Source organism: Anser anser, assembly GCF_964211835.1.
Source record: "Anser anser genome assembly, chromosome: 4".
Lineage (NCBI taxonomy): Eukaryota > Metazoa > Chordata > Aves > Anseriformes > Anatidae > Anser > Anser anser.
This window is the reverse complement of record NC_139724.1, coordinates 61,045,837-61,061,510: the sequence shown is the minus strand read 5'-3', so window position 1 is coordinate 61,061,510 and position 15,674 is coordinate 61,045,837. Positions and strand designations below refer to the sequence as shown.

Below are 15,674 nucleotides of genomic sequence, written 5' to 3'. Positions count from 1 at the left end.
TAAAGAAATGAATTGTCAGGCCAAGAAAGTTTTTCTTCTCACTTTATACAGGTTGCAACTTCACAAACTTTGTTTCAGCGTCCTTCCTCTTTCTTGGGAAATGCATTCCTACATAATCATATGGTAAATGTGTAAAAGCTTTTCAAATCCTCTGAACTTTCCTGTAGTCCTTTTTCCCCTATCCTATCTGTAAGATGGAAATTATTTAAAAAAAAAAAAAATTAAAAAAAAAGAAAAAAAGTATTATTGCTTTAACATCTTTATTTTTCAGTTTTATAAACAGAACTATAGATTAGAATTCTGTGGTGTGTTTTAACAAGTAATACAGGCCGCATAATTGCATCCAATCATTTTTTATAATACTCAAAATTCCCATTCAACTCTTCTAGAAAGGAATAAAATATTGATTTATAAAGTTAAGTCTGGCATTGTTACCCTTTCTGATATTTAATTAGTGCAAACCAGGGTTCCTTCTCTTCTTGTTTAAACTGAAAGCTTATTGCTTTCATATTGCCATATTGCTAATACTTTCTGTTACTCTTTGCTGACTTTTTCTTTTCCTGCTATAAGATCATAGTTTTACTATTTTTACCAGGTATCTTCTTGTAACATTCTAACAAAGCCATATGAAAACGATGCCTGTACTCTGGGGAACAAGTAACTTCAGATTCTCATTACCCTCCCTTCAACCAATATTTACCAGATGAAGAAGAAAGAAATTCTAAAATTAAATTCTGTTACAATTTAGTTTCAATCACATTTTATTTGTAGAATTAATGTTTATTAAAGAAGCATAGATTTGCCTCTGCTTAAATTTGACCTTCAAGTGAGAGATTTAATAGGCTAAAGATTAAAGTAAATCACTGTGGTTTTTTCATCCTTTTTGTTAGGAAGAGCTGCAGGGAGGAAATAAAACATGAACTTAAAACAGTAGTCAGATTAAGAAAAAGCATAAGCATTAAAAAGAGTAGGTTAGAAGCTATTTAAAAAGAAAACAATTACAGTATTTTATTCTTTTTTTAAATATATATATATATATATCCTGCTCATCAGTTATATGTGAAATGTGATCTAAAAAGAACGGTATTAGTGGGGTTATCCTGTGGAGAGCACAAAAATTCCAAGCAGTTTACTTACAGTATTATAGCTGTATTTAATAATATATAATAAGAAGCATATAATCTATCAATAATTATATCTAACAATTGTATACAATATATTCAATATAATAAAAGGTACAATATGTGCATAATGTCTTTGGAAAAGTTATTCGTTAACGTTACAGAGACCTTTCCTGTAATGCAGTGTCACTGTGTGGATAATGGAGATCCTGGTGCTTTTTCATGTTAAATAAAACAGACACCCACACACGCACACACAAATAAAAGAAAAAAAAAGTCTTTACATGAAAAATCAAAATCTAGATTTGCATATTGATTCTTGACCAAAAATAACAGGATTTCTGACTCTTTATTCACATAAACTTCATTTATCAGAACTTAGATTTGGACAAGCAATATTTTTTAAAACCAAGCTCAGATATGTATTTGGACCACAAAGACATCTCAGGTTAGGAAAGAAAAAAAGGTATGAAAATCTCATTAGAGAACTCTGTGATATGTTTCAAGTGCTTCAGAGTATCTGCAAGCAGGGATCACACACACCCTCTTATTGTAGCTTGACATTTCCATCTCTGGCTAGACCAAGAACTGTCCATCTGGGTGAAAAAGCAAACAAACAGGTAAAAGATGGGAGTGTTGGGTGCAGTCAGCGCCTTGACATGGGGAAAGGAGAAAGTTTATTTTAGGTCCTGTATAATTTCTTATTTCAACCATCCTGATTAACTCACGGCTCACCACACAAAGTGCTGCACCCTGCTTGTGCCCACCAGTTTCTCTCTGCCTTTCATCTCCTCACCAGGCTCATTCTAACAAAATAATAATCAACACAAATAACCCCCAAAAGTGTTCTGACTGAAAGGTGTGGGGTGGTGGATTTTAAAATTAGTATGAAACAAACACCAGTGAGGTCTCCACAAGACAACTATCATTGCAGGGTGTACAGGGTAGCAGAGTGTCTGGCTATGGAACCAGTCAAAGGCACAGTAGGAGCACCCAGCCTTAGTGCTTGGACAGACCAGTAAAGCAGAAACTGAAATAAAGCAGGCAAAAGCCCTATGTGTTTAAACAATGCCCAAGAAACAGGAAAATTGAGAAATAAGGTGAAAATATGGGATTTCATTTTTAATCATTCCCTCATCTCCTTGTTTGTATAACACCGTGTGTGTACGCATTTACAGGCAGAATCTTGAATGAGAGGATGACTGTACCAAATGTGTGCATTTTAATTTCATCTTTCTTTTTAAGTGGACTTTGTTTTTACACTATGTATTAATTAATTTGAAATCAAACGTCAATCAAAGCTTGAAGGATCAAGAAAGTAATGCAAAGATTATATAAAAAAATTATAGAAGATGCTGAAGAAAAACCTTTTCCCTGTAATGCTAACTCTCTTTGGGTTTGGAGCTATCTGCTCCCATTCCCTCATTCATTCTCTGTCTGGTGTCCCACCATACTCTTCTCCCTGTATCCGACATTTAATTTTCACATCTTTGTACAATTTTTTTCTTCTTTAAATTCTATACAGCTAAGCCTATCTGCACAAAGCTCCAATGAGAAATATAAATACTTCAATAAGATGAAAACCACTATCAAAATTAACATGACATTCGCATGCACCTCATGTTTTCATTTAGACTCCATATTGAATGTCTCCATTTCTGCTATTTTTCTTTGCTACTTGTAAAGGCAAAAACCTCTCCCATTCAGTGACTGTATCTCATTCTATCAATCTATTATGCCTACCAAAATAAGAATCTAATATTGTTTCAATACAAATACTGCTGTGACAATAATGAAAGTGACAGTCACGAATATCTTTATATTGAATAAAATAAGTTAAGATCAATGAATGACTGATTCATGAAATGTATCTTGTAGTTTTTTTTAATAACCATCCAAATAATTGAAGCAAATTAAATAATTAAAGGGTGAGAATTATTATTTAATCAAAATTAAATCTGTTCCTTTCCTAATTTGAGTGCACTGCAGTAAAGCAATTTGTTAAAAGAATATTAGTGAGGCTGCAGTATCAATCATTCATGTGATGAAATGCTGGAACAAAATTTTTCACAGAACTCTAAGCCAGGTGGTTATGGACATATGAATACTGATACAATCTTTAATTACGTGATCTCATTATTTTCCTGCAAGACCTTTTTTCATTACATTTGCAAAAAGGATAGTACTGATTTAACGAAGAGGTAGTTAATGTTTTCCTTCCTCCTGTTTATCCAGTTTGTGGTCTCACAGCTAATTTGTTGTGCGCTATTCAAGACCTGCACTGAAGGAAGAGAGTAATATTTTCCTCATTAGCTTTTTTACAGAGGTCATCATGAGGATGTCAGTGCTTCACAAAGATGTGCAAGTTTAGTCCTGTAAAATCTCCTATTGCTCCTATTTTACAGTAGAAACACTGAAACAAAGCAAACTAAATGCAAGTTACGTCAACACTGAAAAAAAAGAGGAGAGTTGTGCAATTCATGTTGGATTTAGAATATAAGAAATTCATAAGACTACAGCATTGCTCAAGCCTAGTGTAACCTAAAATCAAACAGCAATTCTAGTTTGGACCTCAGAGTTTCCTACACACTCAGGCATTTCCTACACAGTTCAGGCATTCACACAGAAGGGTGTCAGTGTAAGGAGATAAATTCTAGTTTCCACCCAAGCTTTTTGAAATTTTTAAACATGAGACAGCCTGAACTCCTTTACACAGAGGGGCCTGAGTGTGGTGCAATAAGGGCAGATCTGAATGGCAGAATATTTGGTTCCAAGGACAAACTGTTCATGCATACACAAATATACATATATTTCTCAGGGTTTTTACTTTGAACTGCATGAAGTCCCAGGCCAAATATGCATTAGTGTCTGGAACTGGTTATATATCACCTGAAAATAATTCAGTTTGCAGATTCAGAGACTGCTGTAATGGTCTATCAGGAACAGAAGATTCACCCCAGAACCACTGTCCTGATTTAAACTACAATGCTCATAATGACAACATATAGGTCAACATGTCATAATCTTACTCTTTCCAAAAGTGGCAACACAGTGGCATTGTTAACACTTCTTTCCTATCGTGCAAACTAGTCCCACCAGAAAGTGGGATGTAAAATTGCATATATTTTTATTTTTTCAATTTTCAGGTTTAACCAACAGGCCTGAGAACAAACAATGATTTTCACCTATTATAAAGGACCACTGCACAACCAAGCATGCAAGAGCCACAGAGTCAGAAAGGACAAGAACAGGGAATACAGATCCATATCAGTTAGGATACTCTAGAAGGGGCAAAACCAAGGTGATTATCATTCCTTTTCAGAGCCTACAACATTGTGTTTTTTTTTGGTTTTGTTTGGTTTTGTTTTGTTTTTGTGGCTACCATAAATACTTGGTCATTAGGGTTTAAACTTCAAAAGAAAAGAAAAGAACAACATCCTCTTCCTCCTCCCTCTCCTGACCCTGATCAAAATGCAAAGGCAGACATTCACCATGTGACACTTAAGCTCAAATGGTTAAAATGATGAAGTTATCTGAAAATAGAATCTTACATAGGGCACCCAAATGCCTACATTATCAGTCTCCTTATAATGAACTCTTAATATATACAACATAAGAATGGTGAAATCCTGGCTCTAAGTCAGGAGAAAAATTATTGACTGAAATTTTACTGTATCAACTGAAGTACGGATGCTGTCCAATAAAAACACAGTCGCTCCACAGCAAGTTTTCAGATTAATGTGAACACAACCATTAACTAAGGATAAGTACAACTTATAAATAGTTCAGGCTAAATAAAAATAAATCTTTGTATGTTTTATACAGACAAATATGAAGTCAAAGTATTTTAATTTGAAAGGTCCTATAAATGAATACAATTAAAAAGGAGCATATTTTGCCTGTTCTTATTTTAATTTTAACACTTTTTTTCCCCATAAATACATGTTGAAGATAATCATACACAGTGTTACCCAACTCTCATGCCTGTGTAGAACTACAATAGTTTTTGCACAGTTATTTGCACGGTTAGGTCATTATAAAGTATTTCTTTGCTGCTCTCTGCTGGTCAAAGAGATGATTACTTTTAAACCTTGCAGAGAATACTTAGAAAAAATTGTGGGAAGCATATTAAATATCAGTTGAATATGAAGTTCTTTTAAATCACCAACTCAGTCACCACAAAGATTTTCTGTAGAAAGTCTGTACTCCTCAGAGCACCAAAATTAATAATAAATATTAGAGGTGAAATCAAAAGGTGAAACTCCACCTTCACAGGCCATGGCATTCCAATTTATAGATGTACACAATTAAAGTTGCTTTTGTTTGTAATACTCAAATTTTGAAAGAACAAGGAAGATCCTAAAGTTCCTCATTAATCAACTATGAAAATGTGACACTATGAGTTTAGCCAGGCATGATGGGACGGTGCAATACTAGCACTGAAGATCATTTCACAGATTAAAGAAAATAACTTCCATCTGCAGTTCACACTATCCATCAATGTGAGAAATGTGAGAATAACATATGTTGGTGTGTATTAAAATAATACAGACCTTGCTTTTTTTTTTTTTTTAACTGCAATAAATTAGCAAAGGTTGCTGTCAGAAATTACCCTGGTAAAAGCTTTTGCTTCTTTTTTGTATTATAAAAAACAACAGTTACTATGTTTATTTTTGCAGTGGATGTGTTTTCTGTTGTCAGTAGTTATAGTATGATGGACTTGCATTTCACAGTGTCAATTTTTTTCCAGGTGGCCAAGTCACACTGTCAAACTTTCTTTTCATTCTGCAATGTAAATTTATTATCTTTTCAAATATGTATTTACAAAATAATAATAAAAGAAATAACCAACCAATAATTAACCAACTGTTCAGCATGGAATTGCATGGTGAAACACACAGCTGTGCATTTCTTCCTTTGCCTTGGGTCATGCCTGTCGGTTCCCGAACAGGGAAAAGCTAGGACTGAGAATCCTTGGTCCAGTTCTAAATTCAGAAATGTAAGAGTCCAGAAATTTGGAATTTAAAGTTGTAAGTCACAGTTTTGCTGGAGTGTGAAAAACATTCTGATTTATTCATGAAAGATAAACCATATGGCACAGAAAGAGTAAAGTTAGAATGAGGTGAGAAAAATGAGGTGCATAGTGCACAACTGAGGTATAAGAAATTTGGACTTGATGTAAGGCAAAACAAGAGGGTTGATGGAGGTAGTTTTAGATATATCCAATATATAGGCTACAGCAAAAGCAAATTTTGGTTCCATTCAGGTTTTCTAACAGCACCTCAAAGGGTCTACTTGAAGCTGTATATTAGTACAATCACAGGCAGTACAAACTTCAATAGATCTAATTTATAACTTTCCCAGTGTTAACATTCAGACTTTCATAAGTATGAATTATCTGGAAAAAGTACCCTTTGAGCTAACAGGATGGCTGCTCTGTGAATATCCACTTTCCCCAACCTGCCTTTACTCATTACTCTAGAAGTTCATGCCCATTTAATAAAATATATTATCTATCATGTACCTAACAAACGAGCAGGTGTTTGATCAACGTTATACTGTCAAAACCTGCTTTGAACCTTTGCCTTAGCTACATTCTATCATATAGAATAAATATGTTTCCTACAGTTTCTAGTTTCATGAATCTTTAAGATCTTACTGGACTCCTTAATTTCTATTTGAATTCTGATATGAATAGAAGTCTCATTTTTAGAGCTCTGAGCTGGGTAGCCCTTAATTAAGTGGCCCCACTGGGTAAGTATTGCTCAGTAAAATCACCTCCAAAATAAACATCAAATTACCATCATGTAAAAATCATTTTCTCTTTTCATAAAGAAGTATTTCATGGCAGACTAAGCTAATTTTAAAATTCACTAAACTGTGAGATGAAAATTACATCCAATCAGTATATAGAATGTAAGACTCTTTCCACAAATCATTTCAAACAATGTATTACTGGCACGTAGCAGAAAACACAACCCAGATTTTTGTGTGCTTTTTTTTCTTTTTTTTGGTTAGTCAAACAATTTATTAGATAAGTACAGCAATATGAATAATTTATTTTTATTCCAAATTCATATTTTCCTCAAAGAAATATCTCAGCACTTGCATGTAGATACATTTAGCCCTAGTCTGGATCCATGAATTGGCTTTGAATATGGAATATTTAAAAAAATTGCCAGTTGAAGAATATATTCCCAAATGGCTCAACGAGCTTTACTTGAGGTCAATGTACTTCTTTTTATGGCAACATAAATTAGATGCAGAAAAATATTTTGTGATTTCTGTGGCTGTTTTCTAAAACTCTACTTTGGATTAAGTAGCTTAAATAACATAGTGAAGCAACAATCCAATATATTGCTATCGAAAGAATGTTCTGGGATTTTTTAATATAAATATCAGTGCATAATAGATAAACTTATTTATTTTACAAACATTATTAATGGATTAAAACAGATAACTTGAACAAATAAAAGATTATATTTTACTTCAATTTTTTCTTTCATTTTCATTCTTATGTTGTCACTGCAAGTTATTAAGACATTTATTTGAAATTGTTTCTTCTTAAATTTTTAATAGTAAAATTTAATAAAATATCCACATACCAATATTCTTTAATGACAACTGTGTGGTTTAAAAAACTAAGACTCATACGTGTATACACTTTGTGGCCATTTCAATTTCTTTCTTTCAAAAACCAAAAAAAGCTTTAGATCATTCATAGCTTTATCAAAAATACAAAGGTTTATAGTCAGGTATCCATCTGTATTAAACATGAATGTTTTTTCATCTGGTTCTGTAAAATTTCAGATAATTTTCTCTTGGCTCATGTAGTGTAACCAAGGAATGTTTCTATGCCAGCTATGTGAAAAGAAGCTAATTCTAAACCAAGTTGACGTGTAAAGCTTATTTGTCACTCAAGTTTTTCACCTTTCTTCTCTGAGCATAGCTTCTTATAAGGCATTTTCTGTATTTTAGTCTGCTGAAAACAAATGACAAGTAGGAATAGCAAAATGTATAATACAAAGAAATCTGTACTTTCAAAGAATTCACAATAATCAATACCCTGATGTCCAAATGCAAGATAAAGAAATGAAGGAAGAAACTGTGGTCAGAATTTTCAAAACTGCTCAGTAATGTTTAGTGATATTTTGAAATAATTTGGACATAATTCTAAGCATGAGTAGCAGCATTGTGTTGCATCTGGCCATTTTCTAGCTACAATTGAGAAAATGGGCCTCTAATTTGGAAAATGAGATTCAGCCGGACACTTCTGTCTCACTGGAAGTAGAGTTTGGTTAGATCATACGAATAGGGCATCAGGTACTTACACCTTGATTCAGCTTCTGCGGGTGGTTTTGTGATGGATAATTAATTGAGATATTGTGACTCACATTCACGTGCTTCACCTCTCTCCCACTGTCTGACTAAAGAATGCATTTAGGTGGACAACTCAGGTTCAGCCTAGGAGAAATTCTTAGCAACTAATTTAGGCTGTTATATGAAATTCAGAGATTTTCTTTCTTCTAATGCATTCTTTCCAAATGCATCTCTTTACTGGATTCCCAAACACAGCAGCAGAAAATCTGCCTTCTGTCTGTTTCACCACCACTTCACTGCCATGATCAAAGAGATTTCATATCCACTCCAAAGGTTTTTTTTGACTGTTGATGTCTTTATCACAATGTGCTTGTTCACTGCAATAGCAAAAGTGCAAGCATGTAGATGTGGCAGAACTGGTAGATTATGGTACACTGAAAAGGTATAGTACATATCTTAAAATGTACTTCTTACCTCTTCACTGGAGGACACTGAAAAAAAAAAAATCAAGACTTTCTAAAGACGTCTCCAAAGATATAATTAATCTGGGACCTATATCCAAAGAGATGGTGTCCGTCTCTATAACCTCACTGCTGAAAGTGAGTTGGGACAGGTTAATTCAGCTCTCTCATCATTGACCAACACATAATTTTAACTTAACATCCAACTATTAAACATGTGATAATATTGCCTTACCAATCGTTACTCCTCGTGACATTTACCATTCTACCTTTCGCCTCATCTTGATAAACCATTTTGCGTCACTGATGTCTGAGCTCAGCATGAAACGGGAGGAGGCACAAATTGCACAGTGCTCTGGGTTAGACTCAGTGGTTTTAAATGAATACCCCAGGAGACATAATGAAAAAACTCAAATGAGTGCTTTTCCCATTATCATTTTCTATAATGACTTCTGTCATGACTGATTAGCTCCATCTTATTAAGAGATATGGTAGCCATTTCAAACTTCTGTCTGGAGAGAATGAGAGTACGCTCAAACCAGAAAAATGTAACTAAAGGAAAATGAAAAAAGAGGGAAAACTTGCTGTCATACTGCTAAGTGTTATTTATCATATGTTCTCATGACGTCTTTGTGATAACAGCACAGACTTCACAGTGGAAATCCAATTCCTACGAACATTATAAAAACTTAAAACTTGAGGCAGGGTTCTAAGGGTTCCTGGACACCTTCAAGATCCTGCCTGTTCCTCCACACCTAGGTCATTGCTGGTGGGGAATACTAAGTGACACTGACTGAGGATGGTCTTCCCTCAGACGTTTCTAGGAGCCAAGCAATTGTCCAGGGTAAAACACACACTGTAATGCTGGGTAAAGGCAGCCTGGAATCTCCCAGCGCCAGTGCTGAGGTAAGTTTTGAAGCACAAATTTTGAAGGCCTCAGCAGACCACAGTGAGTCTGCGAACTTGTGATACTCAATACCTGTCATGAAAGAACCCACAGCCAGGAACCAAGGGCTCTGTGTGGACCTTGATTGCCTCCTGACCAAGCATGAACATAAGAAGCAAGGTCCACTATGCTTACAAGTCTACTGATGTCACCAGTACTTATGATCCTTAGACGGGAAGGCAGGTTCCCTGGAGGAAAGCAGGTAAATTACAAAAAAAAAAAAGTAATCAAATGGCTATTATAAATAGTAATCCTGTGACTATAAAAGATTAGAATGCAAATTGTCTCTTACAAGCTGCAAAAATATGAACACAAGCCATACCATATCACTTGACCTCACTGCTGAGCCCATCAAGACTGTCTAAACATAGCATGAAACTGCTGAACTGTTTTATCATATCCTGTTATTATTAGCAGGACTTCCTACCTTGCCTAACTTAACTATAAACAATTCGATAAGCTAAATGTCAAGTGTTCTGCTTAAAAATACCAAAGTGCAAAAAGCAGAATAGTTCACAGTACATAGTGGAGCCATATAAACCTGGCAGAAAACAAAACATCATATGGCTCAAGATAAGTTCCCAAAGTGCTTGATTTACCTCATGCTCTGGCACTACAAACAATCAAACAAACACAAATAAAATGCCATTTTATTCTTGTCTGCATTTGTTTCTGGCTTCTTTGCAAGATAATAAACATAACTATGCAGCTCCTTCAGGCCTGGGTTGAAAACCTGGAAGTACTCTAACACCCTGTAACTCTGCATCAAATTTTCTTTAATGAGTCTTATCCAGAGCAAAGAAATGACATGCTGCAAGTTTGGTCTCCACCTCTGCCCTCACTACAGTGCAGACATTAAGTTTTCTCAGACATCTCCTATCTTTCAACGCTAGCTGTACTCAACATGTTCAAAAATTTTAACTTTGGAACACCTTGAGTTAACAGTGGGAGTTTTTCTCTAGTTTCTCTTTGAAGACAGGTTTTGTGGCTTAATATCCTAATAAACATGGACTTCTACCATTGCAGTTAAGAAAAAATAATAATAATAATAATTTGGAAATAGTGGTTCTTTGTCCCACTGCATTATATAGACCAAGAAGGCAAATTACACAGCATCCCTTTCATTAAGAAAAAAGGACTTTGACAGCAGACTGTAACATCTGTTCTTTATTCTGCTGGTGATGAATGAACCACCAAAGCAGCCCTGAAGCTGGAAGAGGAGGAAAGTATCTGCTTCATAGAAGGGGACAGAAAACTGTTTTCCTTTTAACAGAAAATGCCCAAGAAACGGAGAGATGACTGAGAAAATTTAAGAGCTGTTGGTGCATGGCAGATGGTGGGTTACACTGATGTGTTAAAAGCTCACTGGAGGTGGTCTGATTTTCACCAGCAAAAGTAGTGTTGGAGCCAATACTTAGAAGGTGAGGTCAACGAGAATATTTTAAACAGCTGTATGTATAATCATCTGAAAAGCTAACAAATATTGTTAGTGTAAAAATCAATGTAGATTATACTAAGTTAAGTAACTAGAGTGATCTTGAATTACATGTATTCATTCCAACATACAAATGGATAATTAACCAAATTTGCCATCAGACTGACTACTTTTTCAATTATTTATCACTGATGTTTTTCATAGTGGGCTTTGTAAGATTCAGTGAAGCAAATGAAGCACTTTTCCCTTATTTTTTTCTTTGAAACTTCTTAGCATATCACAGATAATGAGGAGGTTATTTGTATTGTTTCTACAATTTCAGTTTCCTTGATTTCACCTCTTTTATGGTGTAACATTAAAGCAAAAATGGCACTGAGTAGAGAAACAAACAAAAACACAAAGGATTAAGGAGACATCTGGCATAAATAACTTCCAGAAAGTTATGGTACTACTGGCAAAGGTTGGGGGTTGTTGCAGCTTCGAAGCAATGGGATGAAGCTGTGCATTCACACAACATTATGTGATGCAGGCCCCAGCTGGTGTTAATGGAAGAGCTAAAGCTGCCTTATCCTTCTCTTGCTCAATAAATCAGTGCCTGAGTTAGACTAATAAAAAGGAAAAAGCTATTTTCCAGGCAACAGGCACTGTTACACAGCAGGTTTGCCAAGTCTTCAAGTTTGTAAGGCGTAAACAATGAGAAAGCCTTTCCCAAGAGCATTTTTTTAACCCTTTTTATCTGATTGTATAGCAATACAAAACTTAAAACGCATCTATTCCAGTCGTTTACTTCCTTTGCATTCATGTTAGAGCATGTGCTTGTAAACTGAGCAAGCTGTGTTTTAAAGAGTACCAACTTCTGCCATACGTCAGGTTCTCAATATTCACTTTAAAAAATAAAAGTGCATTAAAACATGGATAATCATTTCCACACCATTCTCCATTGTTCCACATGATTTGTAATTATAAGAAAATCTGAGGTCACATCCATCTATAAAGAGGCCTGTTTTTACATAACTTTGGGTGATTATTATTTTGGTTTGAGCATATGCTCTTGAGAGTCTTATGTCAGATAGAGCTTTCCCCTTCCTTTTCCCCTCCCAGTAAAAGAGGTGCAAAAGCACTAAAAATGTGCGGGATCCCCACTGCCCCCTACTGCTTAGGAAAATAAGGGCCCGCCAAGCGCACACCCGGTCCAGGAGAGTGATGTGGTGGGACTGTACCCTTGAAAAAAGAGAAATGGACTGACCCTAACTGAAGGACATGTTCAGGGAAGTGCAAAGGGCCACTTGACCCGCGCTTATGCACAAATATAAGAGATGTCCTGTCCCTGCACTGTGGAAAAGGTTTTCCTATTTTCTTACACATTGTTCCAACTGGAAGACGTTATCCATCAGCTAGCACTCCTGTAATCTAGACGCTAAACTCATTAGGAGACAAAAGATCATGACTAGGCCTATAATGAAATGTTTACAACTATCACTGTCAAGTTTCATTAGAGTCACAGTCAAAATGCTTTAATTGGAGATACATCAGACTTTCCACTACAGGCCATAACTTACCAGGTATTAATATCTTGTCTTTTAAATCTGCTACAGCTGTGCAGTGAGAGTTAAGAGCAGTTTTGTATTGCCTCCTAAGACAAGTCTAACGGTGTGCCACATTGTGGTATTATTGTTCACATGAAAGACTAAATAAACCAGAGCTGAATCCTGCAATTCAGCAAAATCCCACAAATTCAGAAAATTTGTCATTTTTACCTGCTGAGAAGACGACCTCCATCATGGGGATCCATGAAGATCCTGGGAGCACAGTGGTATAAAATACACTTTAATACATCACCAGACTCAAAAAAATAAGCTGATTGTATAGGAAAATTTGTATTTAGCTTGAGAAGATTATATTTCCAATGAAAATACTTTTGAATATGGCATTATTTTTAAAATAGAAATCGTATCACTGAATATGTATATTTTTAAAAAAATCATTGACAACTCACCGTGTTTCTTCAAAATCAGTTCTGAAGATGTCATTGATCCCACAACTCATTCCATTGCTTTGAGTCAAAAGAACTCTACATAGCATTTCTTGGAATCTCAGGACTTTTTTTCTAGGTTAGGCTTCTACAGTCGTCTGTAGGTTCATGAATATGAACAGAAGTCATTTAGACTTCTGACTTCAAAGACCAGGCCCTTTGTCTGGTCTTCTGTGACTTCCGAAGGAATTTATATTGAATTTTTAAACTGTTAGTTATGAATGTAAGGCACTAATATTTTCAGCACCAATTATTTTTTTCTCTCTTTTTCTTCTAATTTTTAATGCAATAAGAGTTTTCCTGAACCTAACAGATGTAAAAATGGACTCATGAAACAAACACGATTCAGGAGAAATTCTAAAATTAGTATGTTAGAAACAGAATCCTGAGTATATTTCACAAAATGGATAATCTTAAGCTATTTCATCAGTTGGAACAATGAAAGTGAGAGTATTTGATTTTCATTTCCAGTCAGTTCTTGGGTACTCTGCTGAAGATGACAAGATTTCCATTTAGGGACAGATGCCCATTTAAAGTTGGACTAATAGTGCCAACTATTTTCATATGATATTTCATGTGTTTTTATTTAAACATTTTAAATGGAAAAACTGATGTAAATCCCTTGCTTTGCATTCACCCGAGGGAAGAAGGGCAGGATCTATATAGCAGATCTTTGTGCTCTGCTATAAATAAAAAAAAAATAAATACAGAGAGCACTGTTTTTTTTCCTTCAAGCTAGGTAAAGGGCTCAAGTTCATTCAAATTTCCATGGCACTTTTAATTGTTCTTAAACAAAGTGTGGAAGTCAGTAGGAAAGGTGTGCTATCATAACAAACCACAAAATCTTTTTAAAAGAGCATCAACCAAACAACATACTATGAGGTGTATCACTTTCTGTAATACCCTTTGGCTCCATATGTTTAGCTAAGGGCATTAGGAATATTTTCTTTTATTTCAGCTTCCTCTCTGAAAGACGGCAAACAGTAACTCATTTATTTTGTAAAGCTCCAAGGGATAGCTCTGCCAAGACCAATAAAAGCATACTTACAGTTTATACATTTGTTTCTATACTATCTATAAATGTTTTCTATATTACAGCACTTGCAGTGCCATAAATTAATGATTCTATATTAAAATCACATTCTGCCAGACCATGAAGGTTTACTTCTAATTAAAAGAAAGAAAAATCTCAGAAAATCCTAAAACATCAGACTGAACACAAGACTATACAGAGATAATAGGCCCAATACTAACTAGATAAAATGATTTTATTTTATTTTTCCTGAAGAAAAGGTATCAAAGATAAAATTGCCATCGTTACAAAGTCTTGTCCCTAATGAAGAGTGATATGGATTAATTTATAATCTAAAGAACTAAACACTGCTCTAATTACACAGAAATGAGCAAGATTAATTTAAAAATATACCTTGAGGTCACAGTCAAAAATATACCCTGTCATTCATGGTCTCATAAAATCACGGTCTCATAAAATCAATCTTACCCACAAACCCAGAAATTTCAGTAACATTTCACTCTCCATCGAAACACTGAAGTTTTGTGAAAAGAGGTAACAGTTTATTATCATTCAGTGTTTTTAAATTCAAGTCTACCTCAGGAAGGAAACACATTACAGAAAAGCTAAGCTACATAATCACTAGAAGGTTTAAAAGAATATGAAGAGTCACGTTCCAGAGAAATTACTCTGAAAGACTTTTAATTGCTATGAAAAATACATATTTATTCAAGGCTATTGACTTTAAGTTCAGCTTTAACCAAATCATATCACTCTCTTCTGATCAGAAATATTGTGTATTGTTTTCTTACCATGAACTCTTTCTTATAACTGTTACAAACGTGATGCCTCATTCACATGATCTGTATAAATACTTAATACATTTATTATTCTGCTGCTCAGTAGTTGGGCTGAATATCAGAATGCCATTCCTCAGGAAGAATGGGTGCAATCTGGAAATGCACATAGCATTCCAGTACAATAGAAAAACATGTTGTGTCCAGGAGACACAAAACAAAATTCTTGCCTTAACAATCTTTAATAAGGATGAATTTGGTGTATAACTATGATAATTTTTTTCCCTCTCTCTTTTCTTTTTTTTTTTTTTTTTTTTTTTTTTTTTTTTTTTTTAAGATTAGGCAGGTCCACACAGTGGAATCTGAAAATAAAACACAGGAAGTAGATTTTTTTTTTCTATGGGCTTTTTAAAATCAGAAGCTCAATGGCTTTTAGCAAGGGAGACACTTATTTATATTCTTTTCCACCCACACTAATCCCATGCAAATTAAAAATATAATTATACAGTTCTTTTTTCTCCTAAATTCAGCTTTGTTTGAAATGTTTCGT

At 34.7% G+C, this 15,674-nt stretch overlaps 1 protein-coding gene and 1 long non-coding RNA gene across 10 annotated transcripts in view; one reads left to right on the top strand and one right to left on the bottom strand.

Moving 5' to 3' along the window:
- LOC310899140 overlaps positions 1-15,465 on the top strand; it is a 38,804-nt gene extending 23,339 nt beyond the window's left edge. Inside the window, exon 2 of the long non-coding RNA XR_014584028.1 lies at positions 52-15,465. This is a non-coding gene — a long non-coding RNA (uncharacterized lncRNA). The remainder of the gene's footprint in view (positions 1-51) is intronic.
- Positions 1-15,674, bottom strand: part of KCNIP4 (potassium voltage-gated channel interacting protein 4) — a 437,397-nt gene that overhangs the window by 164,264 nt on the left and 257,459 nt on the right. The gene's annotated exons all lie outside the window — the stretch shown is intronic.